The sequence below is a fragment of the Dendropsophus ebraccatus genome, chromosome 13, assembly GCF_027789765.1.
Source record: "Dendropsophus ebraccatus isolate aDenEbr1 chromosome 13, aDenEbr1.pat, whole genome shotgun sequence".
Lineage (NCBI taxonomy): Eukaryota > Metazoa > Chordata > Amphibia > Anura > Hylidae > Dendropsophus > Dendropsophus ebraccatus.
In genome coordinates this window covers 11,667,343-11,677,438 of record NC_091466.1, presented here as the reverse complement: position 1 = coordinate 11,677,438, position 10,096 = coordinate 11,667,343, and positions in this window count along the sequence as shown.

Below are 10,096 nucleotides of genomic sequence, written 5' to 3'. Positions count from 1 at the left end.
TTAGAAACCATCCCTCATGTGCCTCGTAAGTCTCCTGTACAAACTGTCTGACATTAATGAGTTTTTCCTCTGACATAGCTGAAGCTTTACTGGTGGCCTTTGACCCACAAGGATCCTCATCGCCAGTCAGTAGTAGTAAGGGGCTTCTTCAGCTTGTCAACCACTTCAGCAAAACGGATACCCATAGCCTGACACATCGACTGAAAAACTATTTTCAAAAATATCCAGTGGGTTAAATTCTGTAGAATCCTTTCTATAATCTTTTAAACTTATAAACTTTTTTTTTTACACTTTTTTTAAAATATATTATTGTATATGAAATTATTTGAATGTTCCAGAGTTTGGTGTCATCCTTTTTTCCCAAAACCAGAAGGATCAGGCAGGTTAAATCCACCTTATGCATCTCTACCCTGACATCTACCATCAGGTAAAGGCCCTTTTACATGTCCCGATGAGCAGACGAGTGGTGATCAGTGAGATCGACTTTTTTTTTGCATAGTCTTTACATGGTTTAATCAATCGCCCAACCAGGCCATACAGACGATCAATGGATTGGTGGTGCGGCCACCCAAATGCCCACCCAAAAGATCCGATCAGTCAACGAATAAAGACCCTATTCCACTGAACGATTATTGTTCATAAACTCGTTCCAACAACCGCTCGTTAATGATAATCGCTTCGTGGAATTGGCGTAAACGAGTGAACGACAAAGGCGAAATCGTTATACTGTCGTTCAAGATTGTTTTTCAGCATGTCGAAAAAAAGTCGTTGGTCTTTGAAAGATAATTCGCTAATCGGTTCGTAAAATTAGAAATCTTTCAGTCGTTCGTAAAAAGGTTTAAAAAAAGTAGGTGTGTCGTATGGTCATGATCACTCGGTCGTTGGAGCGAGTTTATGAACGATAATCGTTCCGTGGAATAGGGGTATAAGCGATATCTTGTTAATCATCAGATCGCTGGCCCTTTGACATGGGCCCATAGGGTCAGGTGGCCATGGTGCTATGAAACGGAGCTTATAGTGCTGTGCATATTCTAGGAAGTAGAAAAGCAGGGTGACTACCCTAACATCAGGAATTTATAGCTCATTCAGAGAGGAAATGCATATATTATAGAGGATGAAGGGTTCGGCCTCAGGCATTGTGATTAGTGTCAGCGCTCCATGGCCAGAATAGATGGCCGTACAGGCAGATGTTAATGGGGTTAATTACAATGCATACATCTGCTGTAATTGCTTTTCCGGGGTTACCAGCGGTCTCGTGTATTTCTTATGTTGTCATAAATTTTTTCTTAAGTTTATAGTAACATTTATTGCTGCCTTTTACCAAGGGCCATGATAGCCGTATTGATCAATTGTACAAGGGTTTGTTCCCGATCATGGCCCGGTGTCAAGATGATTGCTAGTCAGCAGTATGTAATGTATATAATATTTTAAAGAGATCCTGTTCAATATATCTGAATCTGCCCATGACCCCAAGACCAACCCCCACTAGTCAGGTATCACACCTCCCACTGGTCAAGGCTCCTCTCTAGGCCGGTTGGCCATCACAGCATCCTGTGCTCTCTACCTGATGTCACTGCCCCGAGAGTCCCTTTTCTCATTCTATATCAGGAGGCCGGATCGGAGCTCGTCTCTTTGCCCTTCCCTTACACCTCTAGCCGATCACAGCACAAAACATCACATACTCCTATCTGCTATGCCGTAGTCCGTAGTGCGGGCCTGCTCTGCAAATTGGTGCTAGGTATTGCGGCTGTGTTGGGCCATGTAAAAGGGCACTTAATCTTTGCTGGGCTTATGATTTATACATGTGGGGGGATAAAGGGTTACTGATACACTGGCCTTCCATGGAATGGAAAGATATAGCAGCATCACAGCAAGCACTGATGGTAACCAGGATGCACTGTGCTGGGGATGGCTTATACAGAACACTACTATAGATGGCATTTAGGAGACAGTGGAGGAGAAGGGATTACTGATGGACTGGGCTTGAAATCCTGTAGGCCCCTTGACAACCCCGCCCCCCGCTGATGCATATACTCACATGACCAACGGCCAGTACAGTCCCGTGGCGTTTCGTGCCCCGACACCTGAATGGCTGGAGGTGGGATGTTGCCACAAAGCGGTCACAAGAGAGACTGGGAGGGCAGGGAGTCCTGCCAGTGGGTGCTGTGAGCCATAGCCACTATGGAGGCAAACCACATTTTGCTAGAGGGCCCAGCTGCACAGGCCCCAAAGCAGTCGTGTGGTCTGCCTTCATGTTAGCTATGCTCCTTGTTTGAAACAACAATGCCCATTTAGGCTTGCGCTCCAGTATTTCCTATGTCTAGAAGGACTGACTCTCCAAGCTCTTCTTCTGTATAGGATATTAATAGAAAGAAGGATTGGGCATGGTTTATTTTCGAGCCTGATCTTTGAGATCCGAGGAGTCCGGCCATCTTCTTATTAAGAACGTGTGCACACTTGGTTTAGCAGAGGGGTGGATGTGTATTGGGAGGACAGGAGGAATAGCTATTGTAAGTATATAGCTAGTATGGACTATATATAAGAAACTCGATGACGCGATGTGACCTTATTTCTCCCCGTTTCCACCTCCTATCATCTCACCGAATCGCCAGTATTCTGCATTCCTCGGGCTCTGTCAGTTTACAGAACTGTATAAATAAAGTTAATCTGAGCATTTCTCTGGATGGTATCAATGTTATCCAATACATTAAACCCTATTATTCAAATAAACAATGGAGATCGCACTGTCCATTCTCTAAACACCAGATATAATATAAGACTGTTTAGAGACATTTTCACAGCTTAATATCCAATGATGAATGGCCGGGGGTGGTGGAGGCAGGAGGTTAGGAGATGTCATGTCATAATGAAAAAGAAAAAAAACCTCACACGCAGAAGAGTCCAGAGAAATGAGTCCTCCTCGGCCTCTGACCCGGCTGGCAGTGATAAAGTGGGTGTTAGCCTGGAGAAAAGTAGACAAACGGGTGGTGGTGGTGGGGTGGGGGGTCATTCATAGAGATGAAAGGGGGGGCAGTGTCTCGCAGACCTGGGTATCTGGTCTCAGTAGACCTCAGGTCTTTGTCTGACCAGGCTGGAGGCTGCATTTAGAAATAGTTACATCATGTGCTGTGGTCAATCAGTGACTCCAGGAGACATGAAGTCTACGGCCCGGATAATCCATAACAGGACGTATTAATCAGCTTCATAACACATGAGGCTATGACAACCAACATGGCCACCTTACCAGATTTCTCCCCCAGTTTTCTTAGGCATAGGGAGAGGCAGTGCCCCCCCCCCCCAAAAAAGTGACCCCCTTCTTTTTAGTTAGATCTTGTATTGCATCCACACCAGTTGGTAAGGTGTGAGTAAAATGACCCTTTAATACAAATTCCCCATAATATAAATTGATCAAATCAGATTTCTTCAACATCAATATAATCCTGGATCAACATATGGGGGAGATTTATCAAACTGGTGTAAAGTAGAGCTGTCTCAGTTGTCCCTAGCAACCAATCAGATTCCATATTTCATTTTCCAAAGAATCTGTGAGGAATGGAAGGTGGAATCTGATTGGTTGCCAGGGGCAACTGAGCCAGCTCTACTTTACACCAGTTTGATAAATCTTCCCCCTAGTCCTAATTTTATTATTAGGTCTTGATGCCTAAAGCTGACAATATACACTCTACGTATGCACTCCAGGTTTTGGATGGCACGTCCGTTTCCTCTGACCATTGGTGCCATTTCACGGCACAAGCAAGAGGATGACAAATTTAATACAGCAGGTCATCTTGACTACAGATACCCGGCTTTATCTATTGGAAAGTTGAACATCTGTATTGGATCTTTTGGTGATTGTTGGATATGGTAGATGGTACTGACCAACAGATCTACATACCAGTAAATGAAGCCCAGACCAGGTTACTGATCACTGGAGAGATTAAAGGAGAAGTCCGGCAACGTGAAAAACCTCAGGGACAGGGGGGGAACATAACAGACTATTACAACTCACCTTTCCCAGTGCCTCTCCCATGCTGGATCGCCACTCTGGGAGCCCTGCCAGGCTCTAGGATCTCTAGCAGAGCTGACATCACAACCCTGTTGATGGACTGCCCGTTCAGCCAGTCAGTGACTAGGGCGGGACGCCGATGCAGTCACTAATTGGCTGAGCTAGCAATCCATCAGCCGGGACAGACATTTTCGTGACGCCATCAGAAAATGCCTTCCGGCGGGTGTCCTGGTGCCTGTGAACCAGCACTTCGTGGGCATGGGGAGAGGTAAGTAGTAATTGATTTTTCAAATGGCCGGACTTCTCCTTTAAAGAGCAGCTGTTGTCCAGAATGAAGTTCACCACAGACCAACCAGGAATGACCCAGAAAATGGCCATCTGAGGTCTCTAATATCTTAGAGTCTTATTACACAGGGTAATTATTGGCCAGACAGGCCCATATTGCCCTGTGTAATAAGACAAACAATTGCCCTGAGCAAATGCTTAGTCCTTAGCTGATGGGATCATTTTACTCCTTAAAAAAAAATCATGTCTGCCATGTATAATATGGGATGGCTGATCATAATAAAGGGTCACATGAAGGTTCACATGGCCCTTCCTGCCCAATCCATGAGCTTGGTATTACTATCAGGAGTGAGAATACCGAGTGAGAGAGAGTACCATTCCTATCAAGATTTATAGAGACTGTCATGTCAGCGTTATATAAAAGAAATGCATGTGTAGTCTACCCCGAGTCTACCCACAAGAGATCTCTATGTGGGCCTCCCGCTACAGTCCATTTATCACTCACAGTCAATATCTCCAAAACCTCAGAAATTGCCGCCTCCATTATTGTGTCGTTCTGGAAACCTGAAGAATCTGAAAGACCAACCCACCAAGAAAAAGGCGACATCTGCTCAGCAGAACCCTTTATTACAATAAATTAAGTTACTCCTCCAAGACAAAAACCCCCAAGTCTTGTGTCTTGGTGAGAAAGTTGACCGCTCTTTGTCAGACATGCCTCTATTTTAATATTAAACGTAAATGTTATCCATCATGGAGAAAGGGGGAAAGGAAAGTAGTCGTGGCCGGGATGTGTACAAAGGCTATTAATAATTACACTCCCCCATTCATATGGACAGGAAGCTTTCATGCATTCTTACCTCTTCCCATTCATCCATTTTTTGGGTGATCCTTCATTCTCAGGCGCCTGTCCTCTTTTTTTGAGGAAGTTTTTTCTATTGAGAAGATGAGAAAAACAGTGTCTTATTTTTCATCATCCTGTCACCTCCCCCCAGCATGGGGCAAGGAACAGTTTCAATAGTGTTATGGGATTATATGGAAATCTCAGAAAGGTCAAGAAGTACAAGAACCTCCAGCTGAAGCTTCTTCAACAGTCTTGGAGATCAACCAAAGATGTAGAGTGGAAGTCCTCGGTGCAAGTTTTATACTGTTGGGAGCAAACGTGCCACTTTTTGTACCACTGTGCTCTTATAAGGTGGGCCTGTGTGCCGTAAAAGTCTAAATGGTATTTCTACCACTGCGACCCTTATGGCAATGAAAATAACTATAATTGACCATAGACTGTCCATAAGCTACAAAGAAAAAATTAAAGAATGGAGCCAACAGTAGACTAAAAATGCCATACACCTTTTGACCAAACCCCACCGGTGGAAGATGAAGGTGTCCTCCTAACTCTCTATTGACAGAGGATGTTAGTGGAGAGGATGGTCAGGCATGCTGGATTTTTGCTGTACAACTCTTCTTTTTCTGGCAGGAATAAGCCTGAACTTTCTGGCTGTGGCCCATATCACCTCTCCCCATAGGGGATACATGAACAGTTGTTCATGCTGGACGTTCATGTATTTGGGGACCTCAGGAGAGATTACTGTTGGCGGGATGACTGTTAAGTTGAAAGTTATTGAAAATATATGGCCCATATAAATGGAACCTATCAGGTCCCCTGTGACCAACATACCGGCCCTGGAACCGGAGCAGTCAGGGGAACAGCATTCTGACACTCACAAAGCAGAGAAGATGGACTTTATTCACCACAGCCGTTACTGGTTTATAGAGTTACAGCCAGTGGTTACCAGTCACAAGGCCACGTCCCCTTCTGCCAGTCAGGCATTGACAGTCTGGTGAAGGAGTTCTTCCTGTCAATCACTACTGTTAGGGCAGGAGGGGAGTGTCAGGATGTTGTTCCTCTGACTTCTCAGGTCCCAGGTCTATATATATATTGACTTCAATAGTTTTTTTCTGTGGATAAAGCATGTAGAGGAAATGGTCATCTTTTATGGGATGGTATTACCCTAAACACCCTTCTCCTTCCTTACATCCATTGTCAGTTGAGTTAGGACAACTCAGCAAGAGCCAAGGTATAACAAGTACACATCATGTCAACTACAAAGAGCGCAACACTCAGTTTACGATGGGTAAATAAACGAATCAAAGACTTTGCCCTCACCATAGACAGCCAAAAACCTCACCCAACCCTGTGAAGTCAAAAAGACAATGACACTATACAGACACTTCCCTGGTTTCTGGGCAACTGCTGCCCAAATGTTGATGTCTTCCTGGCTGGGAAAGGAGCCACAATGATAACTCATCGTTCCTGTACACGATTATTATCTGTACATCAAGTCAGACAATGATAGACAAAAGTGTGAATGGCCTGTAGGCTTGTCTCAATGCCAAAGAGCCATGGTGAGGAGGAAGCTTGGAAGTTTCTACCAGAAGAGACGGCATATGTGGTTAGATCTTTACTGTCGTGACTTGTTATATCCAGTATTATTGTAGTCTTAATTGTAAAACACAAGTTTTCCCCGGGCAACATTGAGCAAACTAGGCCAACGGAATCCTACCGAACCTTGTAACCTTTGTATAGGGCACTTGGTTTGTGTGGAGTTGTGTGATCCATTTTTTACAGCAGTGAATAAATGTGGTGCCAAGGAATAGAAAATGCCCCCCTAAAACCCAGGTATATGGATGGATCATGGTTCCTGCAAGGTAACCAGGCCTGAACTGGCAATCTGGCAGACCAGACAATTGCCTGGTGGGCTGCCCAAATTCAAAGGGCTGCCTGGCTCACTGTACATTTGCACTGGCCCTCAGTGGTGGTAATGCCAAATCTGTGACAGGGTCAAGTATATTGGTGAGTCTTGGTTCCTGGGCCGTAATCAGGCCTGGAGTGGCAATCTGGCAGACAAAGCAAATGCCCGGTGGGTTGCCCAGATTTCCATTCAGAGGGCTGCCTGGCCCACTGTTTATTTGCACTGGACCTCAGTGGTGGTAATGCCCAATCTATGACAGGGCCCTGACTGGTGTCAGATATGCCAGCAGGGCCTAGTTGCAACTGCTACCTCTGGAGTCCTTATACTACCCCCTGATCACAGTACTCAGCTAAAGAATTAAGGGAAGGATTTCAGAATCATAATGATATGGGAGATATAGATCAAAGAAGGCTTCAAAATGGCGGCAGTGACCAGTATACAAAAATATTAGTGTTCATCAGTGGCGGGGATCTCTTCATCATGTGGGATTAACCTGAAAAGCAGTGATCCCGTTTACAGGGAAGAGCTTCTGAAAACCAGATGACATTTCCCTTTACAAAAACAGATGAAAGAGCTGGACCACCCAGGACGGGTATAAGGACGGCGCACCCTCTTTCTTGTTGACATATAGACATGATATAATTAGTACGGCTGTAACAAGACACACGTCCATCAACTTCAACCAAGGGAGAGGATGGATGAGGGGAAGCATTCACGTATGTCTCTGCCTGTTGTGAAAATATGGTGAAAAGATGGTGGAGGTGAAACCTCTAATGAGACGAGAGAGGGTGAAAAATGGTCAATCTCCAGAGGTGACACCACCGGCATCTACATAGCACCATTGTGGAAGGTATCCTTTAATATAGGAGTCTATCGGCAACCAAGATGCCCCGAGATGCAAACAATATGCCCCTGTATACCTATGAAGTGTCATCCAACAGGTCATACTTGACACCCGATTTCTCCAACCATCTTGCTATCTGGCGATAGTACAGATTTTTCTGTTTCCCCCCTGGTGACCAACCATTGTATTCGATATGGGCACTGATGACCCTGTCAAAAGTGGATCTACTGTGTTAGAATTTTTTCTATTTTTTCCCATTATCGCTCCAGTGACATAATATACATCTATAACTGGGCCAAATTTGCATATTATAGGAGGCATTTGGGCTCATATAAAATATAGTTGCGGTAGATGCTTGATAATAGGATAAGGAAGGATTTTTGTCTGATAAGATATATTGCAAAGCTTCTTAAATTCACTTGTCCTACTGATCTGTGAAAAGTTTGCTGAGACGACGGTGTCTATTTAAGTCTATGACTCCAGAAGGTTTGGTAAGTAGGTCTTAAAAGGCGAGTGTTACAAACTCCAGTCTTGTGACCCACATTTAGCCGCTGTGAGGGTTGCCTGGCCTGTGTTATAGAGAGTTCAGTAAGACTTTCCTAAGTCGCTGTAATGATTATTTAATACTGAGCCTTCTCTTCTGATCCGTAGTGTGTGAGCTGTGGGTCGGCCGCGCTTTGATGTTGCAGACTACGGGTTGACTCCTTACCACGGGGAATTAGTGAGGCTTATAAATAAAAACTGAGGATTAGATTTCAGACGCAAATTTAATTAACCCTGTCTGTATTTCTTTCATCATTATCATTAGACCTCTGGGTACATCCCTAATGTGAATTACAGGTTCCAGCATTCGCCACTGGTCTTTATTCTGACTGATAATATTCATGGGGTCCTACTGGCTGTCACTATTCATGGGGTCGTCCTGACTGTCAGTATTAATGGGGTTCTTCTGGCTGTCACTATTCCTTGGGTCCTCCTGGATGACACTATTCATGGGGTCCTCCTGGTTGTCACTATTCATGGGGTCCTGCTGGCAAAAGGCCTTTTTACAGGGGACAATTATCATCAAGGAGTGTTGCTAGAAATGTTTATTCGTCCGTTAATTTGCCTGTGTAAAAGTAACAGTAAGGAGTGGAAAATCGTCTAATTGCATCTTTTGCGCAGCTGGTAAAATTTATTGCTATTGACCGCAGATCGCCCTGTGTAAACAGGCAATGTGCAATCAATAGCCAATGGCCGCACTAATGATAAAGTAATTGTTCGTGTAGGCCGACCATGCAAATAAGTTGTGCCTGCTTAAGGCACTGCAAACGTCATCTACATCCTTCCATGGCCCCACAGCGAACAGTGTAAAAGGACCCTAACACCTTTTGTGGAGTCCTCCTGGCTGTCACTATTCATGGGGTCCTCCTGGCTGATACTACTCACGGGGTCCTTATGGATGACACTATTCATGGGATCCTTTTGGTAACGTTGTAGGGCCCTTCTGGTTTACAATATTCATGGGGTCCTTCAGGCTGATACAATTCATGGGGTCCTTCTGGTTAATACTATTCATGGGGTCCTTCTGGCTAATATTATTCATGGGGTCCTTCTGGCTGATACAATTATGGGGTCCTTCTGGCTGATACTATTCATGGGGTCCCTCTGGCTGATACTATTCATGGGGTCCTTCTGGCTGATACTATTATGGGGTCCTTCTGGTTGATACTATTCATGGGGTCCTTCTGGCTGATACAATTATAGGGTCCTTCTGGCTGATACTATTCATGGGGTCCTTCTGGCTGATACTATTCATGGGGTCCTTCTGGCTGATACGATTTATGGGGTCCTTCTGGCCGATACTATTCATGGGGTCCTTCTGGCTGATACGATTTATGGGGTCCTTCTGGCCGATACTATTCATGGGGTCCTTCTGGCTGATACGATTTATGGGGTCCTTCTGGCCGATACTATTCATGGGGTCCTTCTGGCTGATACTATTATGGGGTCCTTCTGGCTGATACGATTCATGGGGTCCTTCTGGCTGATACTATTCATGGGATCCTTCTGGCTGATACTAATCAAGGGGTCCTCCTGGCTGATACTTATCAAGGGGTCCTCCTGGCTGATACTTATCAAGGGGTCCTCATGGCTGATACTGTTCATGGGATCCTTCTGGCTGATACTATTCATGGGATCCTTCTGGCTGATACTGTTCATGGGATCCTTTTG